Raw genomic sequence first — 22630 nt, forward strand, 5'->3', positions numbered from 1 at the left:
ATAAGTCAACCTTTTCCAGAAACCCAACATGCCACGTTTTTCCTATAATCCAGATCATTAATATTCATGCAAAAGTGATAACTGCAGTGACAGCAAATTAAAACTCTACTGGGGTGTCAAATTCTGGCAAATATATTAGCTAAGAGATGCCTCTCTGCCTTATAGATTTATCATTATAAATTAGCTTTAATTGGTACTGACCCACTTTATCGGAGCTGCAGCAGCATCAGTCGAAATGAACTGGCAACATTACGATTTCCTTGGAAGGCTCCGGGGACCACGGGCCAAGCCTCGAAAATGCTTGACCTCCTCGCTGCTGGCCTCAGCTCATTCCTGGAATGGCACTCTCCCGCATGTGCTCCTGAACTGCGGAAATGGTCCTGGCTCTCGAAGCCCGATGTTCCCTTTCCCTCCTAGGACTCAACCCCTTCTCACTTATCTAGAGGTGCTTGGTCATTATCTTTGATAATGTGCCCAGGGCTCTGCTTGCCCTTAAGGAGCCGACAACATGTGTTTGTTGAATGAATTAAAGGGGAATAGAACTCATGGGTTCTAGTAGTAGAAGGGGACCCAAGATTACACATTTTGTACTCTATGACCTTTTCTTGACTTAGAAAAAAAGTGAATATATTACATTACCTGCCAGCTTAAACCTCTCCAGTGGCTTCCCATACCGAGCAGAAACCCAATGCCTGATGATGACCTTATTCCATAGCATACCTGTTCAGAACTTTAATATCTAAAGGACTTTTTCATAAGAAAACTTAAATATTTGTGTTTTGTTTGGTGTTAAATTTTACAGCTATAAGTCTATTGAACACATATTTCTAACTATTCAAATACTACTAAGTAAATCAAAATCTTTTTTTTTAAGTTAAGCTCTGTGCTCAACATGAGGTCTGAACTTAAGATCCCCAAGTTTAAGAGTTGCATGCTCTACTGTATGGGTTGGCCAGGCTCTCCCAAAATACAATTTTTAAAAATATAATGCTCTCATACACTTAAGTGTTAATTACAAACCTGGTAACAATTCCATACATTTCAACAGAATTGTGCCAACTCTATCATTTAAGTATTTAAGCCTTAAAATATCTTAAAAACAGACAAATCAGACAAATGATCGCAATGACTATAAAACCTACATTTCATCTATAACACGTTAGTCCTATAGATTTGTTTTTTCATGATTTTCAACCTTAGCTTTGACCTTCCTGGGGTTACCAGAACCTGGCAAGACCTACAAGAAACAAAAGCTGATTCTGACCAACAGAAGGGAGGGTTTTTGAGTTACCACTGAGGCTCAGTCAGGGTCAAGAGCGAGCCTCCATCTCCCGGGCTGGATGCCTGGGATCTTCACTGAAGCTTCACTTGCTCAATAGGCAGGATTTTTTTAAAGCCCCTTTCTTATGACATCATGTCTTCAATACAATGACTAGGGCCACTGGAGATGGCATCTCCTGGGGAAAGGGATTCTGTCCCAAGGCACACGGCTCTTTCTGGCATTGTGCAACCCTCCCTGGCGCAGACCCCCTTCCTGCCATTTGTGACAGGCTCCTACTTGTAGCAGTTCCTACTTTTCCTGCAACTTCGAGGCTTACTCATAACTCCCTGCCAATCTGCTGATGGCAATGCAGAAAAAGAACACCTGTATTTTGTATACAGCCAGCCACTTTACAGAACACAGTATCACATATGCTAGTGTGCCTCGGGCATAGGTGAGAAGCAGAAGAACATTCTGTTACTTCCACGTTCTTCTATCACAGCTACTTTTGGACACCCTTTACATTAACTTCTCCATGTTCGGTACTATTTTGGACTCATTTCACAGATTCTGTTAATCACCAGTCATCATCTTATTCTTTGATGCTTAAATGATTACAGCTTGGCCGCTGGAAGCCCTTTCAGGTGATCTCCTGGCTTTACAGTGTCTTCTGTTATTAGTTTTTAATTTATATTTTCTTCTCTTTGATCAAAGTTATCATTGCACACAGTGAAAATTTGGATGGATAGTTCTTTGTGGCTGACAATGAAAAAGGGGTCCTCTGATCTTTCCTCTGCCCGCCCCCCAAACCCCCCACGTTTACATCTCTCAACCTGGGATTCACCTCATGGCTTCTAAACAACACAAGTCTGTGGCTCCTTTTTGATACTCCATTTTGGATCCCTACTGACTATGCAAGTTAAGAATTTTGGTCTTTGGGGCGCCTGGCTGGCTCAGTAAATGAAGCGTGCGACTCGACCTTGGGGTTGTGGATTGGAGCCTCACATTGGCTGTTGCGATTACTTAAAAAGGTAAAATTTAAAAAAAAAAAAAAAAAGAATTTTGGTCTTTTACACCCGTCCAAGCCTGCTCTGCACTTCCCCTTCTAGGAGAATTTCATCATGACACTAGGTTTCACTGCTGTCCAATGTCTGCACTGTCACGACGACACTGGCCCACTCAGTGAACTGTGACATTTTTGTTGCCCTGGGAGTTAGCACATTTCTGAAGCCTCAGTGTCCTCCTCACCACCCTCATCGTCACAAGGGCAGTGGCCACTAACTTGGGCTCCCCATGTTCCATTTACTCACATAAACCTCGCAACAATGCTGAGAATGCTACTAGAATTATCTTCATATTACCTAAAACAGAGGCTCAGAGAGGCAGAGTGCCTGGTCTGAGGTTGCAAAGCTTTTCTATGGTAGAGCAGGAGTCCCACCCTGCCGCCTGGATCCAGAGGCTGTGTTCCCCAACAGTATACTGCACTGCTCACTTGAATTTGTCCCAGACTCAGCTCAAACATCACCACCTCCGAGAAGCCAGCCCTGATTACCCAACTAGTTTGGTAGGCACGATGTCCCCCATACTGAGCACATCTAGCTTTCTAAATGATCGTGTTCTTGTCTTTGTTAGCTTTCTTCCTCACTAGGAAGTAAGCCCCACATCACTGAGTTCCTGGACTCCTTAAAGGTGCCTGACACACAGTAGGCACTCAATATATATTTGCTGAACAAACAAATGAAAGGCAAGGGCAATGACATCAGGCCTCCCAACATCCAAGCCATGTTGCCCAACCAGCTGGTGATGTTCACTGGGGAGGAGAGGGGCGTGGGGGCAAAGTGAAGATACGAAGTATTTAGGGATTGGAGATGTAGGCTCTGCCGCTTAATGGCAAATGAGGTACACAGATCTAATTGCCTGTCGCCTGCCTCTGTGTGGCTATTTTTTTTAAATTTTATTTTTAAGTAATTGCTACACCCAACATGGGGTTTGAACTTACGACCCTGAGATCGAGAGTTGCATGCTCCACTGACTGAGCCAGCCAGATGCCCCGCTCTGTGTTTTTTGACAAAGTCGAAAGGGTTACAGGCAGCTGTACTTCCCACCAGTACACTGACAAAGAGGGGAGCCCTGGAGAAATGCTTGGGCTGCCCCCCGCCAAAAAACCTGCCAGCGTTGTAAACAGAGCGTAGACTCCGCCAGGAGGGCACAGCCCTGCCTGCCACCTGGCCGCTGCGGTGTGACTGCAGGCGGGGCGAGGGCTGAGGGATGTGCGGAGCAGGTGGTGACACCCCCCTCCTTCATCCTCCGTGGGGGTGGGAGGGGAGGATGTCGCTCTAACCCCATGGGCTGTGCCTTATTTGAGGTCAAGATCAAGGCTGTAGCAATCAGCATCTTCTAAAAATTGGAAATTAAGATTTTAAAGCCATTCCAGGAGGCAAGAGCGAGTCTGTATTTGAACAGGCACAGTCTCAGAAAAAGATGAAAAGAAACAAACACAGAGGAAAACTGGCCCATTTCTCATTAACCCTTCATTGTTATGTCTCTTGATCCTTTGCTTTTATTCACTTGGAGGCTTTAGAGAAGCATTTTGTACTTTTTTGTGACCTACTTGTTCCTAGCTCTGATTTCATCATTCCCACATCCCTCCACACCACCTGGAAAGGGTCCTCTTGCCAATTTAGAGCCCCCTGCCTCCCCGGGCATACCTCTCTGGGTTCCCAGTCTCCCAGCTCTTCATCTTGGTCGGAAGAGAAAGAAACTGCTTCCAGAACAAAACAAAAAAATACCATCTCCTTTCTTGTCCCCTGCTCTAGGCTATTTTTCAGGGAAAATGAGTCATAAAAGATGATGTCTTGTACACCCAAAACAAGGGTAACAGTGTGTGTCAACCGTAGGGAAAAAAAATGACAATGTCTCTTCAGTACAGCACAGATTTCAGCAACATCCACCTCTTCCGGTCGCTCGTCCCCAGTTAGGGGTTCCACTCTTTCGCCTTTTGGGGGTGGGGGGCACAAAATGACATCTTTTCTCTTAGTCTTCTAGTGGCTGATCAGGATTCACGGACATTTACCGTCAAAGTAGGTGACTCTCAAGACCCACTTCCCATGCAGAGTCCTAGGGTTTTCGAACTGCAGACTGTGACCCTTTGTGGGTTGTAAAATCAGTTTGGTGGGGCAGTTAAATGAGGATAGAATGGAAGACAAAGTGGCAGAGTGTAAACATGTGTTCATAAAACTTCTGTTTCAGGTGTGTGTCTCCACGTAAAATATTCCTCACTATGAGTTACAGCTAAAAAGCTTACGGCCATATTTGACTATTAGTATCTCAGTTTATAGAACTTCTAACTGAAAGAACTATTTCATCCAGATGAGAAAATCACCGATTTTAACCAACATTTATAATAGGATGTAAAACAGGCTAAAAGAGAGAAAGGCCATTTGTGGTGAACATAAACAAGGTCTTATGTCGCAGGAACCCACACTCTCCCCGAGGTGGGCTGCTGGCAAACTGACCTCAGGACCATCGGGAGGGCACACAGAGACGGGAGCCAATGGTGACAGGTGAAATAGGAAACAAAAGTGTATGCGATGCACAGAAAGTATGAGGACAGCTCCCCACTGATTCAGGTGTCCTTTAAGACCACGTCCCTCTACCATCTTTTTGATATTCTCAAGGACAATCAGAGTAGGTGAATCTGTTTCTAAAGAATGGCCCAAGTCATTCTCAGGCGTTGGGCTGAATTTAGAAGGGTCGTGCCTAGTACCCTGGCCTCTGACCGCTCTGCCATCAAGTCGTCAAAGAGAATGGGTTCTCAGAGTTTCAAGTCTCGCAGCCAAGCCAGCAAGCGCTGTGCCTTTGAGGGGTGAGCAGGCTTCTGGAGCTGGTGTTTTGGGCCAGACCCAGAGAATCACAGCTGCCCAGGTCCAGGAAGGAGCTGGAGCAGAGCTCAGAAAGGGGAGATCTCAGTGTGTCCAAGGGCAGCTGGCAGCTCCGTCTTCCCTACCACCCCGATGGGCTCACTGGGAAGTCACCACCACTGGGGAACTTCTCCCTGTTCTGTGCAGCATCCCCAGCCCGGCGCAGTCCCGGCCTGAGCAGGCCTCTGCTAATCTGCAGGGAGGGAGGGAAATCCACAGCAGAGGCCCGGCACCGGAAGGACATTCACTACATGACACAAATACACACAGGTATGTGCCTGTAATATACATATCTTGCACTTCGCGATCATGCTTAATTAAACCACAGTCCAGCGTGGATATGATAAAATGAAAGGAAGCACGATGACCACATGAATGATCATGACCTGCAAGATGCACAGACAAGCTTCATCCTTCGGGTAAACCTGATCAGCACACACGACAGCTGAACCCTGTCTGGAGGCTGTGCGGGAAGGTGGGTCATTCGGGGGCTTGGGAGCAGGCTGCCTGCATCGGGATTCCGGCTCTGCCACTCTTGGCCTCTGAACAGTGATTTCACTTCTTTCTACCTCCATTTTAGCATTAGTAAAACCATAATAACACTAGCCCCTCAAAGGGCTCCTGAGAGACTGTACGATTTAGCATGGAGAAGGTGATCAGATTAATTTCTGGCATATAATTGTGTACTCTACTAGCACCCGCTGTAATTATTTTAATTGGTAATTAAAAATCATCTAGACTTGAAAGAAATGACCAGGGATAGACAAAGCCTAAAAACCTTTCTTTCTGGTTACAGAGGTCTGCCTAAAATGCACAGATAAAAATGTCTGATTGTAGCTTACATTTCCAGTACAATGGAGGAAGACACTGATTTCTAATGCTGTCGGTGAGGGGAGTGGGGGCAGAAACGTTAACTTAGGATTTCATTGCTGAACTGTCTTTTGCTCATTCATGCATTATGCTGGAGACTCAGGGAAGAAAAAGACAGTCTCTCTGCCTGGAGGGGTGCAGTGAGGATGCGGGTACCTGATGGTTCCTGATCACACTGTGGACTCCTCCACTGCGGGAATGCCCTGCTTTTAGAAACATCAACTCTTGGGGCACCTGGGTGGCCCAGTTGGTGAAACCTCTGCCTTTCGATCAAGTCATGATCCCAGAGTCCTGGGATCGAGCCCCGCATCAGGCTCCCTGCTCAGTGGGGAGCCGGCTTCTCCCTCTCCCTCTGCCCCTCACCCCTGCTTGTAAGTACCGAAGTCCGGGCCAGAGGTGGCTCCCGCTGTGGTGTCTTCCCATCTCACAAACAAAGCGTGCCGTATTGACAGCGTGTGCACCTTCTGTGCCGAGGGAAAGCTCCGAGAGGAGGAAGGGAGGCAGGGAGAGGATGATGGATACTGGGAAAAATGCTGCCATCACCAAGCTGAGAATTAATGAGGGGCGGCCGGAATGGCTTCCCACACATCAGAGGAACTTCTCTTCCCAGACACGGTCGATGACATGAAAATGCACCACAATGGAAAAGATGCTGCGCCTCTGGGGAATCATGTCATGAGAGTCACTGAGAGTTCACACAAATCTTGGAGATCTCCCATAAAAGCTGAGTTTCACACTTCGTCCCATGTGGCAACTACAGCCTGTGCCACATGAAAAACGAGTTTTATGAGAGTACTTCTGATTTTTAAGAAGGCTATTTGGCTTCGTAACAGGGCAGCTTCCTGAAAGCACCGGGAACGTCGTTTTCACACACCGCGTGTCTCGGGCCGGCTCAGCGCTTGTCGGGGCCACGTTTAAAACCAGGGAGACAGTACGCGTGTGACAAACCTTGACAAAAGCGACTGGGAGAAGCTGCCGGGGCAAGAATTTCCCAGTTCCCCAGATCGTCTGAAACAGGGTATAAAAGAGTCCGACTTCCTACACTCCAGGCACGATGAGAAAGCCTCGAGTGAGCCGCAGGCACGGCCTGCCCCCTCGAAGCACCAGCCCCTCCCCATGCACTTATTTACCAAGCCGCTCCCCTACCCCCGTGGTGGCAGGTTCTCAAAGGCCCAGGTCTTAGTGTGACCGTCCAGTGACCCCGTTGGCACTTTCTCTTTTATTTCTATTTTTTCGGCAATATCTGACGGTCACAAGAAGATGCTTTGGAACCTGACAGCGTGGGTTCAACGCTGGCTCCTTCACCGACGCCTTCCGTGACCTTGGGCAACTTGCTCAAGTTCTCCTTGCCATGGAACCTGCAGCAGAGAACTAGAAGAGCTAACAGATACATTTTATATCCCTGCCACTTAGCACTACCGTCATTACCGTTTTCACCAGCTCAGCAGACGGGTGATTTCAGAAACTGAGAAGTCAATCAGGACGATGGCCGTGGCTCGGTTGTTTTTTAAGACCTAGGGTCAGGGACAGACCCCAGGAGCTGCGGAGGTCAACAAAGTTGGTCACTGGCGCTCACACGGCCGTGGCTGGTTCCTGCCCCCCTCCCTTCTCCCTCTTGGCTTGTCCTGGGCTGCTGGTGTCTTACCTCAGCCGGAGGCCACTTCAACAACTTGGCCACCTGGCCGCCGCCCCCAGATTCATCCACCCTGAGCGTTGTTCGTCTTCCACCCTGGAAGAGACCGCGGAATGGCTCGCTCTGGCCTGACTCCCTCAACTCCCCCGACACAGTACATGTATTGTGTGGCGAAGACATGATGCTACTTCCTCAGAAGACTACGTTCTTCTCTAAGTTTGACACAGCTGATTTCAAAAGTGGCTTGGAGCTCTCGTTGCCGTGACACAGAAGCATCAAAGCCGGCCTTGAGAGCAGGGCCCCTGGGGTCCCACTGCTAAAATTCACATCCCGTCTGGGGGGTCTCAGGCAACTTCCTCACTTCCTCCAAGGCCCGGCGACCCACCTGGGAAACGAGAACTGCAGCAGTTGTGTCTCTGCCTGCTGATAAAGACTGGGTCAGGACACACAAAAGGCTTTTCCCAGAGCCCAGGCAGACAGCAGGGTTGACGGTCACAGGCACCAGGATCACGAGGTCTCTCTTCCTTGCCCAGAATAGATGGAGGCTCTTTTCCTCGTGCCCTCTTCAGCTTCGGGGTCTCTCCACACACAGGCATCATCAGACTGTAAATCCCGATTTGCAGGCTATCTCTTCTCAGTGTGTTTATAAGAAGTCACATCTAACGGAACGATGCATATAAATATGCCACATGGCGATCAACAAGAGGATTTTCCCATGGTTTGGGAACCAGACTAAGGGTATATGATCAGATATCTACTGAGTGCTGACAAGAGGAACAGTTGTGGCCCTAATAAACCTCACCTACGGGGCCCCAGACAAGCGGCAACAGAAATAAAGCAAGACCTGTCCTTCTGTCCAAACCCTCACATGGACATGGGATGGACGATATACTGACAAGTCTGACCCCAAAGTCACCAGCTGCTTCCGTGCTGCTCGGCCTGAGCTGCCTGTGGCCAGTGTGGATGGAAACTGTTCCTGTATCAGATGAGGACCGACCAGTCATTTCTGAGACTTTTTAGATGGCTGTGTCTTGACGGTGCCAGCCCTGACCACCCCCCCGCCCCCGCTTCCAAGACACGTTATCAAACCTACGCAGGGGCTTCTATTTGGGTCACTTCCCTGTGTGGTAATCCCACAGGAGACCTGATGGGCTGCTTTCTGGCCTGTTTTCCAGAATCCTACCCGGGAGCGGGCAGGCCGGAAAGACGCCCTACCCGCCATCTTAAACACGTGGTAGGAAGTAGGCTTTGTCCATAAAAAACAAAAGTAGAAACACAGTGACAAAAGACTACCATGTCATGGTCCTTTTCCATTTTCTTCTCTTTGAGAGAGAAGAAATGGCATTTCTATCAAGATCTGATTCTCTGTGCAAAATAAAGGAAAAAATTTGAATGTCTCTGTCTCATTTTCCTGGACCCTTCACTATTTGGTCCCACCTCTCTAATCTCATTTTAACCGCCCCCCCCAACTCCCACCCCACACCTGGGTGGCTCAGTTGGTCGGGCATTTGACTTTTGATCTCAGCTCAGGTATTGATCTCAGGGTTGTGAGTTCAAGCCCACACTGGAGCCTATTTAAAAAAATTAAAAATAAAATAATCATAAAAAAAAAAATCCCTGCCCCAATTAGCTGCTCTCCTCTAGGACCTTACAGGAAGTGTTTTCACTTCTCTGATCCTCAAATCTCCCTTGGCTCCTGCTCTTCTGCCCCTACTCCAGCCTCCACCTGCCCCTTTCATGCAGGTCTTTTAGCTCTGTTTTCAGTTCCAGGAGAGCCTAGACTTGGTTTTATCTTCTCTTCTACAACTCCTGAGTACACCATCAATACACACTTTCTGGCTGATTTTAAAATGCCCAAGCTTGACCTTTGTAGAATGTCATTGCTGAGTCATAAAATGATAACGTTTCAAGCCTGGAAAGGACCTCAGATATTCTGTGCCAAGCTCCCTTCCGACAGAGGACTACATCAATGCCTGGGGACCTAACCTGTCCCAGGTCACATACTCAGCAAAAGTCCAGGCAGGGGTGGGAGTTTGGCCCCCAGATCTGGGTGTCCCTTGACCCCTCTAAGGGCTTTCAGGGGCCTCGTGGGTCAAATAAATGGGAAACCCAGCCTTTGCAGGCCAGGTGATAGAGCCCTCCCTCACTTCCCAGAGCCTGAGCATTAAAACTTACTCTCAGAAGTTTGCTCAGTAAACACGCTCAGTCCTCCAATGTGTGTCTGCCCAAACAAGCTGCCTATTTGCTTTCTAGAAGGTGATGCTGAAAGAAGTTCTTTTCAAAACTACAGGTGGTTAGCAATGCTTCCCAGGTAGTTTGATGGAGTCTGTATATCCCCCAACCGTGACCCACATACACAGAGGCAGCTTCCTGAATATAATAAAGGAAAGAAGGTGTAAACCCTTCTCTTAAATTGTTATTCTATTGTCAAGGTAGAAATTGAGTCCTCAGGGGAAAATAAGGTGAGGATTCTTAATTCCAAGTTCTCACATCACTGACTAACGTCACTGCCCCATCTTCCTCCTCCACTGTGTTTGATCTGCGGCCTGCACTAAGTCCAAATGGCCCATTTTTCAAACCAGTCCTAGCCCAGAGGTATGAAGGTTGACCTTGAAGAAGCAAAGGCAGTCCTGCGTGCCAAAGGGGTTGTGATATTTGTAATTCGATGGTTATAACCCTTAGCCAAGGTCCCATTTTCCAGTGTGGGTCTACTATTTCCTCCCTTGTACTGTTTTGCTCTGTAAGAAGAATGCACTTCATCCAAAGACAAGCCCAATGACCCTTTGCAAGTCCTGGAAGTCACTGGTCACCCACAGATTTCCTAAAGGGATAATCTGTGTATCCTAGAGCAAAAAGGAAGTATTTTCCAGTTGCCTAAATGAGTATTAATGAATGGATATTCCGCAAACCTTCGGGGAGACAAGGAAACCTCTAAAAGGGGAATTACTCAAAGCCCAAGCCCCCTGCCCAGGAGGCATCTGTACATCTCAGACTGTTTCAGAGGTATAATTTTCAAGGTTTGGCATCCATGAGAAAGGTTTTCTAGGACTCTGTTTTTCTTAAGAGTCTAAGTTCAGAAAGCCGACACCCAAATATAAATTATATGGTGGTCCCCATCTTTTAAAAGCGAGTTCCTACGATTATGAGCCTGGTTCTAGCTCAGCAGACTGCCAGATAGGGACTAGGCATGCAGACCACGCATCTCGGGATCAGAGGTGGGGAGAAAAGTTTACTGGGGCTATCACCTGTGCCTTGTTCCGCGGTACTCTAGAAAATTCCGCTGAGCTAGTTCTAAGGAGCAGCAAGGTCATCCCAGGAGGAGCTGCTGTGGCTTTATAGCTCCAGTGCCCCGAGCCTCTGGCAGTCATTCTGCATTCTTACATAAACGCCACCCCCCCATACCCCCAAGCCCCAACAGTAAAAGCCCTTTCAATAATGAACAGCCAGATCTGTTCCACAGAGCACAGGAAAAACATGATAAACCGAGTCACACAGCCTTGGCTGTAAACATATTCTTACACAAGATTTCTACAGGTTCGTATAAACAAAACATGAGCTATTAACCACTTGCAGAACAACAACCAAAAAAAAAAAAAAAATGCGCCGGGTTTCCTGCAATTAAGCTGCAATGTTTTACAGTGTAATTTTATTTATAACTGAAAAAGAGTAAATAAATAAATATATAAAAAGTCCAACAGACCCCTCCCGCCAAAGGCTTATTCTGCAAATTAAGTTTGCAGCCATAAAACCTGTGCCAGCTGGAACCTTTCCCCGGTGCTCCGCAGCACAGGCGGCCAACGCAGGTACATGGTGGAGAGAAAACAAAGTAGGGCATTTTCCACCTTTAGCCAGGGATGTTAATTGAACTTTGGCAAACGTTTAAAGATTTCTCTCTCCATGTTCAAGAAAGAATTAAAAACAGTTGAGCTGAGGGAAAATGAACATCTGTTACTCACTTACACTCACAACCACAATGAAAAACATTCAATAATTAAAGCAACCTTGCTTCCCAGCTAGTTAGATCTGTAATCTTGGGTTAAAAATATAAATGCAGAGGCTCCTTATTGTCTTCAGGGCTTTCTTCTTACGGCAGCTTGTAAAAAAGGTAGTTTATGCTGGGCTGCATTTTTCTTCCCTTGGAAAAACAATATCAGGAAACAGATTTGCGTAGAAAGATAGGGGATGACAACAGAAAGCACCTACGCAATTGAGGCTGGTTTTATGAAGCTATGAAACAGTAGTCAAGAAGTGTTTTATATTTGGGAGTTAAATACACTTTACAGCTGTGTAAAAAACCAGAGCCATTTTGGGCTGAACATAAACATTCCAATGTCTACGAGGTTTACTTATGTTGAGCAAGCCAGGCAGGTTTCTATCAACTTGGAGGGATTTGTGTGTTACACAGAACGGCGCTGAAAAGCCTTCCACATCAAGTCATTTCCCCTTCGACATGCAGAAATTTCATCAAGAAAATCCAATCTACTCCCATATGTGCACCCCGGCTCTTGAACCAACCTCCTAACTGGTCTACCAGTAGCCTCCAGTCTCACGCCCTCCAACCTGTCCTCCTTCCACGGCCAGACATTCTCCCAAAGAGCCGCAGTCCGTCACATCGCTCTTCTTTGACTGCAGTAGTTACCTCTCATACTAAAAATGCCTTCCTGCTGCCAACTCTATAAAACACCAGTTCCCTAGCCCAGCACTGAAGGTTGTTATATCTGTGTGTCCATGTCGCGACTCTCACACACCAACCAAGAGGGTGTGTGTACACTAAGGTCCCCACACCATCTTCCTGTCGTCTGGATAGATCTGGGGGACTGGAATCCTTAACACAACACCCACTCCACCGCATACCCCTTACCTGAGCTCATCCCTGAGGGCCTCTCTCCAATGCTCCATTTCCCCAGGTAACTGAATATGAATTGGATTGTCCCCAGGTAGAAGGGACTGCTCCTTTCTTTGACTATGACAACACTTGATTTTAGGCTCTTAGGTTCAGGGTCTTCTAGGCGCCTTACACACTTGTCTTCCTCTGCAGCTAGATCCTGGTCCCCTGGAGGGCAGGGATTCCTTTCTCATCTTTCATCCCCTCCCCACGGCACTCAGAACCGGGTCTTCCAGGAAGAGTCTTTAGACCCGGGTCCTTGGTTGTCGCTCTCCTAGAGAGCTGGTGGAACCGTTTCTGATGCTTGTCTGACAGGCTGCTGCTACGGTAGATGCAGAGACTCTGATGTCATTATCGGGTGGGCTACAAACTCTCACATTCGCTTTGGCCAATATAATGCGTAATTTGGTTTGCCAGGCGTCGGTTCTAACTAGAAGGGTAGTCTTCATTAGTCCCTTTTCTTGGTCAGGCCAAGAGGGAATTAACTGCTATCCATCAGTTAACATTGTTCTGGAAGTGTCTTAAAACACGGACTCACCTCCAAAGTTGCCCATGAGCTCCCACCAGCTCTGGCCCCATTCCCACACCACAGACTCACTTGGGTGAAGGTGATGGGAAAATCCCCAGGGAGGGTAGACCAGAGGGCAGAAAACTGTTATACTCTAGCAGAACACGAGGCTTTTTTTTTTTTTTTTCCTTTTTTGAGGTTTTGGAAAAGAAGTCTAGATGGTTTTCTTTCGAAGTGGTATTGGTTCAGCACACCTCTCCCTTCCTTCGCCGCCCCCTCAGGAACGAAAACCAGAAGTGCTGAGGGAGCTATGATGTTATTCCTGGCCTCAACAAGAGCGGGAAGTGCCATAAATCTCTCAAGAAAGCCAAGGCTCATGGGATTTCCAGAACCAATCCACCGATTTACGAGGATCAGATCATTCAGACAGACATCTGAGCCTTAGGTCCTTATGAAAAACACTAGTATGTGGGAACATTCCTGTCATTTAGGAAAAGGCTATTCTTTCAAGGTTCCCCACTTATTAGAACTATGCCTGACACGGAGGGAAAAACATCAAAGACGCACAGCCTGAGTAAGGCCAGTCAGCAAACCTTTCCTTTAATTTTAGAATGACGTATCTGGGAAAACTGCTGGTGGTTCAGCACAACAGGGGTTTTGCGTCTGGGCAGGAATGCTGCTCAAATAGCCTTCAGGTCATCACGACTGGCCTTGGCAAATATGAAACAGCAGAGGTTTGTTTGCAAACCAGGTCCGTGGCTTGATGCTGGGCTGGCGGTGGTAGAATCACCTGGAAACTGCTAGAAGCTCCCAATTCCTGCCTCTCCTTGTTACGTTTGACAAGATTTAGAGTGGATCCCGGGGATCCATATTTTTAGGATGCTCCCAGACCGGGAAAAATTGGAGAACTACTGAAATACAGACTATTATGATAGAGATAGTAGTGATTTAAGATGGTGTCTTGGTTCTGAAAGAGAGTATTTGACTGTATATTGTCCCCAAAAACCTGTTCCTGCCCCACCGTGCCCAGGAAATGGCGCCATCACCCACTCAGCTGCTCTGGCAAGGAACCCAGGAGTCACTCCTGCCTTTCCCTCTCCCTCCCCTCCTGTAAGTCCTGTAGTATCTACCTCCCAACACCCCATGGCCTTCCACACTCCATCCTATGCCCCTGTCCTGTCGCTGCTGCCTCTCCTGGGGGGCTGCAGCAGATACCAACTCCCCTGTTGCCATTCTCTGCCTGTCTCCCAAAAGTCATTAATCAGTCAGAATCATCTTTTAAAAATGTAAGGCAAACCATGACATTCCCCTGTGTAAAAATCCTCCAGTGGTCTCCCATTATACTTAAAAAAGGGGGGGGTGGGGGGCCAACTCTTGCCAGCTGGGCATTTTTCTCCCTCCCTACCCATCTGAACCATACACCTTCTTTTTCTTCATCTAAGATGTACTGATTTTTAAAACTCAGAGTGAGTATCACTGCTTCCAAGAAGTCCTCCGTGACGCCTCCCTCCAAGGCTGGGCTAGGTATCCCTTCCCTCCGTGTACATGCCAAACTTGTCTCCATCAAGGAGCTTAGCATCTTTTGTGAGTTTCATCATCTGTCTCTTCCCCACTTGTCTCTGGGCTCCTTGAGGACGGGGGTTATGGCTTTTATCTTGGCACATATGTCTGACACATAGTACACACTCAAGTGTTTGTTCCGTGAATCAACAAGGATACCCCTCCTAGTTATTCCTGGAAAATAGTCATCCTAGAGGAAGAGGGTGCACTAAGTACTGCTGAAGGGCATACAAATGAATCGCATTTCTCATTTCCAGGGGTCACAGAGGAGAGCAACCAGGAGTGTGCTTTGGAAAAAGGCAGACCTGGGTTAAGATCCAGGCACCCAAACACACCAACAGCATGCCTTTGGGCACGTTACTTAACATCTCTGACCTCTCAGTTTCCATTACAAATGTAAAATGGGGTTGTGAAAAATGTGCTTAGCCAAGGGCACAGCACATTCTAGGCATCCCCACGTAGAGACTAACGTTGTCACTCCTTTCTTTCTTTCTTTTTTTTTTTAAAGTTGACTCCACACCCAGCGTGGAATCCAACACAGCGCTTGAATTCACAACTCTGAGCTAAGATCAAGAGTCCGATGCTTAACAGATGAGCCCTCCAGGTGCTCTTAACATTCTTCTCTTTCTTCCAGGCGGGAGCATCACGGGTAACTCTAATGCCCCTTGCCAAGCTGGGGTAGGGATCAGAGGGATCGACGGTTTTCATGACTATTCTATTCCATAAGTCTTATCTTCTGATCTGTTTTTCTCCTTGGGTGATCTGTTTTAACAGCACTTCCAGGGCACCTGATTGGCTTAGTTAGTGGAACATGTGACTCTTGATCTCGGGGTCACGAGTTTGAGCCCCATGTTTGGTGTAGAGATTACTTAAAAAACAAACATCATTTCTTAAAAGAACAGGCTACCGGCAATAGAGTTCAGTCATCTGATTCCACTTGACTCAGGGAGACTCTGACGGGTGACTCAGGACACGCCTTACCTCTTCTGCCCTTCTCCCTCCAGTGGGCACGTTTCCACTGTCCAGTGTGACTAACACTATTGTCCTTACAACTGCCTGTACTCTGCTCAGTACCTAAAGTGGAAGGAACACTGGGTTAAAAGTCTGAACCCTCTCTCTCTCTGGGTAAGTTTTGCCAGCCTCTGTTTCTTAAAATGTCAAACATTAAACTGCTTTTATCTCACCAATTAATAATTAGCTTTGGCAAGCAAGAAAGAAAAAGGCACAGCTAGATCATTCTCGAAAGTGTATTGTAATAACCAAGTCCAGAGAGTGCGCTAGGCTTAAAATGCAAGGAGGTGGCAAGGCTGCATAGGTGCCAACAAAGCAGAAATTCCCAGCTGGGGGGCTTTCCTCGATTGACAGAGTCAGTGGGAGAGTCTCCATTACCCTTCCTGGACAGGGGTCCGTGCCCTGGGGCGGACAGCTGGTCTCCACAATGGGCGCTCTATACGTGATGAAAGCCCTTCAAGTCTAGAGGCAGTCTTTTCTACTGCCGCGTTGTAGCTTGGAAATCCCAGCTAGTGATGACTTTATGGGTTTGTACGGTCTAGACAAGAGGGTTACTCTTTAGTGAAATTGCTCCTCAGGGAGGTTACCGTAAAAATTCCCATACTACTAATTACCATGCCGAAGGGCAGGCTACCGAGAGGACGCTGGCCTTTGGCAGAGGCTGTGGTTGGAAACCCAGTACTCCCAAGCTTTATCACCAACTATGTTTATTTTCTTCCTTGTCAAAACAAGGACAGGAAAAGGGGACAAGAGCCCTAGTGAGAAAAATCAACTCAAGGTAATAAGGGAGGACGAAGAAAGAAGGCTGCCCACACAGCTCTGACCTAGAAGACGGGGCTTGCTTGGAGAAACAGGAGAAAGCTGACCCTTTTTCTGCTTTATGTTTTCTGTGTAGGTTGTTTCGACTTTCTCTGCATCTTTGGACCGTTGCAACAGAGTGTGTAAAGGTACAGTGGCCCAGACTACGTATAGGGGTTAAAGGCTTCCCAAAATACCACAGCTGTGGTGTTAAAACCCGGAGGAACTCACAACTATTTTGACCTTAGGTTTTACGGACAGATAGAGGTAGGTGGCTGTATGTTCTCCTGTGATACTTGGAAGAAATCATTTTCACCTACCCCAGGACCAAGCCAAGAGAAAACACCTGTCTAGAAAGCCTGGGACTCCGGTTAGCTACCTCTTTGGGAGGAAAAACAGGCTTCTGGGAAGGGAACTCAGTAAGATTGGGAAGATGAATGTGTTATGGCTAGATTGAGGCCATTCGGAGTACTTCAGAGACAGGCACTTTGAACTGTTTCCTGCGTAATCTTATTTTCACAGACCTCAATCCCCTTGGGCCGAGCCAGAGGAAAGCAATGCTTCAAGAACCCTATCTGCCCTGGTGTGTTCACCAGAACTTCACCATCTCTCTCCAGAGAGACCGAGGGACCATAACACCTGTTGTTTGATGTTCAGCTAGCATCAAGGTCATGGTCCTGGGATGCAGTCAAGTCAACTGCCCCTCATGGGAATGAAGCCCAGGGCCTGAGGCTTAGTAACACCATACTGGGGTCATCTGAAGTAACTTCAAGCCACAGGGTTCCAGATGGTGAGCATCACGAACCCAGGGCAAGACGGTTACCTCATAAGACTGTAAGGAACCAGCACACAGAACTGATTGTTTCGTATCTTCCTCTGTCAATGAGAAGAACCAATGACAACTATTAATTGGGCAACTAGGTAACAATCTGGTTTATGACGCTAACAAATTCAGGCCACCCAGAACGCTTTCGAGACAAGAACCTAACATTGCTCCGAAGGAGTCATAAATTGCCATCTTCTGGAAGATGACAAGAGAGGCAAAATGTTCTGAGAAACTATCCACTCACTTTTGACTCCTGTCACCTTTCCAAAATATACAATCATATAATAGAAAATACAGACAAAGTGAACAGAAATTCTAGGAGGCTGTGAGATGCTATTTTTAAGAGTCACTGCTACCGTGAACATGAAGTTCCTTTCAAGTTTATATATAGCATAATTCATCTTCCAGTTTGCCCTCCTTGCTTGACGGAATTAAAGGGACAAAGCTCCTCACTGTACCACATCGACAGCTTTATTAGCTCAACGGTTCCCACCTGACAAAGGATGAGCTTTCTTGACCTGGCAAACCTTCCTCTTCTGGTGACGCCAGGAAACAGATCTTTGTAGAGAAGCGAAGACAGGGAGGAAAAAAAGAAATCCTTTTTGGAAAATTTATTACTGATTCATTTTAGGAAACATGGCTCTATAGATTATTTACATGTGTGTTAGCTGGATTCTACCTTTTAATTTGCTGTGTACTTGCCAAATATCATGTATTAATTACCAACAGTATACACATGCTTCTGTAATGCAAGCTTCTTATGTAGCTATTCCAGAACCTCAAATTTATTTCTGAAGAGAGTTTTAAAATCCCAATTTTTAGATTTGCAGTTACTTCATAATTTTAATTATACGGGTTTAGTTTCCAAAAGGGGCTTATTCATTTCCGGGGGTGGGGGAACTCCAAAAAAACAACCAACCCTCCAGACTGTGGTGCGTTGTCCACAGGTGGTAGTAGGAACCCACCTAGTTTGTCACAACCAACTCCAGGCCAGGCCCCTCTGGCAGGTCACTCGCAACTGAGCTGCAACGTTTTAATTTTATGCTTTTAAAAGTTAATGATTTGTCAAATTTTGTTAGTCTTAAGAAAATAATTTCCTTTAGGTACAGCCTAGCATATTCTAAATCACACACACATATATTACTAAAACCAAGTGGATTTAATTAAATAATTTTTTTCAAAGACTATTTTCTTTTAATGGCAGTGAAATTCTGTTCATAGCATCTGAATGCTCTGCCAAAATTAACTTTATAAAGTTGAATTTTAGGGAGACTTTTTTTCCCCCATGGGATGAGACTTTCAACACGATTACGGTTTAGAACTTTATGGAATTTTACAGAGTAGTCACCTAAGGGGATGGTACAGGGGTCTGTTCAAGATATAGGATCATGATCGTGTCCCAGAAACATCACCCAGAATGGAGTGCCTGGCACTGGCCCTTGTATTTTTGAGTTTAGGGGAGTTCAGCCTAAATAATGCTGCATGGTTCTGCCTGGTGGACAGAAATGGGAACACAGCATCCGATGGGAAAAGCATGTTGAGGTCCTTTCCACCCCTGAATTTAAGATTGTATGCAATTGTTTTCCTGTCAAACACTGTGACTAGAATTTTTACTGTGCAGTTACATAGCCTATGGAAAGCTTGAGAAATCTCACACAGAAACGCCCTTTTTTTTTTTTTTTAACTATTTGCTACAAGAGAAATCTGCTTTATACATGTTTTTCTTGTTATTTGGTATTTCTTGTTATTAGGACAATTCTGAAAACTGTATCCATTTTAAAACTAAAAATCCCCCCAACCAAGGCTGGAAAGATACATCTTAGTTGGCTGACAATGGCAGGCACTCTCTAGCTACTTTATCTAGTTTATTCAAAATTATTGGACGAGAGGAAAACCGGTTTCTCTGAGTGACATGTTCTTGGGCCTATTAATTATCTGGAACACCTTGGCTGCCTTTTTTGTCTCTAGGGGGAAAAAAAGTAATAATTGGGTACCTACATAGAAAATATAGCACATCATGGCAGAGTTAAATCTCAAATTCCTACACAGCTGTCCCCCAGCCAACTTCAGTTTCTTGGGGATGATTTTTGATGTGTGTTTCCATGCCAACGAGAGCCTGAATTGGCTAGGTTTAAAGAAACAAACAACTTATTGAGCCCAGCGGAGTATGAAACCCATCTTCGATCTGGTTAAGATCAAGCCAACTCATTTTTGGTCTGATGGATATAAAGTGACACAGTTTTCCAAGGAGGAGCGACATAAACTCGGTGGCAAGCTGCTAGAAACTTCTGTGTCTCTGGCACCAGACTGGGTCTGGTAGCGTAACTTTCTCCCTTCCTGTCAAATACCGCTCTCTTTTTAGTGCATCTCCAAAAAGTCTGCACAAAGCCCTGGGACAGGAGAGGGGAGATTCTGTACTTTGACTTTCTCGCAGGCACAAATTAGCTTACTGCTTTCCCATTTTTCTGCAGATTCTTTAACACTGTGCAGCTGGACGTGCCTGGGGATCATTTTATTTTGAAAACTAGACCCACATGGAAAAGACATTAAAATAAGTTTGCTGCCGTGACACCCGTGAAGATGAAAGGGCTTCTCTGATTTTAATATGCTGTATTTTAGATGGGAGGGAAAAGAAAAGCCTTCTTTGGAAACACAGACGTTTGGCCGGGCTGCAAATTCATCAGGTGTTAAATCCCCATCGCCTTCGCGGCAGAGGTGTCCAGGAGCGCCTCGCATCTGTTTATTCATGTTTCCAGTGGAATCGGCACCGTTTTCCAGGCTTACAATCCGTTGCTCTCTTTAGCACTCTGATTTCGGCTCTGGAACTTGCTTTCCAAGGGAAATTACTGAGAAGTGTGCACTGATGGGTGCTGGCATACGACTGAGCTCTGGACCTTGGCTTAAAGAGACTGCACTTTTTTGGGGGGGTGGGTGGGTAGGGGAGCACAGCACAGTCTTCACGTGTGCCCTCTGAAATGACTTTATCTTGTGATCTCTCCTGATATTTTTTTGGCAGGTGCAGAGACCCCTGCTGGGACAAAGAGAAAGCAACTCCCATGGAGAACCAAAGCCTTGCTACGAACTGTTTCCAGCAAGAGGTGAAAGAGGACTGTCAAGACTTTTTAGATTTCTTGTGGGAATTCTGAATAGCGGATGTATTATTTTTCTTGAGTTCGATTAAACAACACAGTTAAGAGTAGAGAAAAAATTCTGGTTTATAACTAAGCGTTAAACGTCCACAGTTAAGCAAGGTATTGCTAAAATGGTAGGCCTAAAAAAATATTTTCATTGGAAGGTAAATCATAGACAGCTCTGTCACTGCAAATATGACATCGGAAGATAAGCTGCTTTTGAGGACTGCCCAGGATAGAAACTGGCTTTCTTTTTTTTTTTTAGAGTTTCAGAGGATGAAACTAAGCCGCTTTAATTTTCTTCCCTGAAAAATTCTCAACATAATGACGCACTCTTTATCTCATGGGAAGCAAAATGTTTTGGCAATGGGGAGATCCAGATGCTAGAATTTTCTATCAGGAATCCTTTTAGTCATTAACCAATTCTAACTGTGACCTAAGACCAAGCGTTTGACAACTAGTTCTGCTTGGTCTCCCCTTCTTTCTTCTTTTCTCCCCGCTTTATTTCTTCACTTGGTATGCATTGGCACTGTTTTATTTGACCATGCTATTGATTCCTCAGTGTTCCTAAGAAAGCTGAGAGGGATTCCACTTACTGTCTGTCTTCAATGGAGAGGAAATTCCAGAGATTTTAGTACTCCAAGGACCCACTGCATGTATTTACCTCCTTTGTTCTTAAATGAATTGTTTACAGCAGAGGAAGCGCTATTTGCTCCCTCAAGTGTGCGTGGAAGCTATGGGTTCCCGGTCCTCATTTCTGCCTGGAGCCACCGATTCTTTTTTAACTTAGGCAAGCACATCCAGAGTGTAGTGCACAGACCACAAGTGTTTAACTGAGAAGTCTAACATAACAAATGGATCCCTTTGGGTAACCAACATCTCAGTCAAGATATGGAAAATATCATGCCAGAAAGTTCTCTTGTACACACACCCCTATCTCCATGCTCCCTGAGTCAACCGCTGTTCTGAAGTCTGTCTCCACAAACTGGTTTGCCTGTGGCTGAATTTCTTGCATACTCCGCCTCCTCTCACTCAGTGTAGGTTTTTCTTTAAGATCCATCCATGTTTTTTCGGTGTAACATTACTCTGTTCCTTTTTATTGCCAACTCTGTAGGCCACTGTATGGACAGATCACGATTTGTTTATCCACTTACCTACAAGTGAATTAACTTTCTGGGTTTCTTGTGAATAGAGCTGCTCTGTGCATCCTTGCACTTGTCTTTCGTGGACATGGTTTCACTACTTGGGTAAGTTCCTGGAGCGGAATTGCCAGGCCAACTGCACTTTGGCTTTGGAGCCCCAAAGAAGCCATGTGATCTGATAGCATCTCATTCCCCTCAACTGGGTGGAGGAACAGTGATCTCTGACGCTCTCTCCCCTCCTCAGGGCAGCTCTGAGGATGTTCTCTGCCCTTCAGAGAAAGGAGAGCAGGGAATTTCTAAGATGCTATAGTCAAAATTCACCTGGTCCTAAAGACCTCGAGATGACCTTTATGTGGCCCTATGACCTAGATATATTTTATTAGTGCAATGTTTAGTTCTGCCACATCATGAAGGCCCTGAAAATGAAAAAGCCCCTCAAAGTGGATGGGGCAAGGGGTGCCCCCACCTCCGACTGCAGTGGTGGCTGGGCTTGTGTGGCCATTTCCTCCAAGAAGAGAGGGGACAGAGCTCGTAAGGAGCGTGTGCATTTGTTAGAAACATTCAATATTCCATTTTCATCGTGCTTTGAATTTCCACAATTAAAAGGGCTATTCTCATTACGTTAACCAAAATAACAAAACAAGATCTAAAAATCCGTGAACTGGCTAACTCTTTACTTCTACCATCCCTGGTCATAAAGCAGTTATTGTAAATGTCCCCATATTAATAACGTAGAGTGTCATTTTTGTTTTCAGATAGGACACCCCCCCTTCCTTCAGAAAATGGGCCTCTGCCCAGAGCAGGTCATTAGCAAGTACCACCTGTAATGCACATTCCTGGAAGCAGCTTTTTCTGAGGTTAGTGCAGACCAAAAATAAACATGCATGAGCACCCTGGCCGGGACTGGTGAGATACTGTCTGCCCGAAAGGACTCAGTTAAAAGCAGAAAGTGTTTTCTTTGTTTGGAATGTGCTATTCCAGAGACTTCAAGAAGCCCTAAGCAGACTGCCTGCATCAGTTCTTCCCACCACTGCCAGCCGACAGTTCTGGAACATATGGGGCTTCTCTACCCCTGTATGGTCTTC

General features: G+C 46.1%; 1 protein-coding gene and 1 long non-coding RNA gene across 2 annotated transcripts in view; one reads left to right on the forward strand and one right to left on the reverse strand.

Moving 5' to 3' along the window:
• JAZF1 (JAZF zinc finger 1) overlaps positions 1-22630 on the reverse strand; it is a 319073-nt gene that overhangs the window by 13224 nt on the left and 283219 nt on the right. The gene's annotated exons all lie outside the window — the stretch shown is intronic.
• Positions 13279-21949, forward strand: LOC308352702. The gene is made up of 3 exons (XR_013967675.1): positions 13279-15762; positions 16544-16595; positions 20289-21949. It is a non-coding gene; the product is annotated as an uncharacterized lncRNA (long non-coding RNA).

The sequence above is a fragment of the Martes martes genome (genome assembly GCF_963455335.1).
Source record: "Martes martes genome assembly, chromosome: 11".
Classification (NCBI taxonomy): Eukaryota; Metazoa; Chordata; class Mammalia; order Carnivora; family Mustelidae; genus Martes; species Martes martes.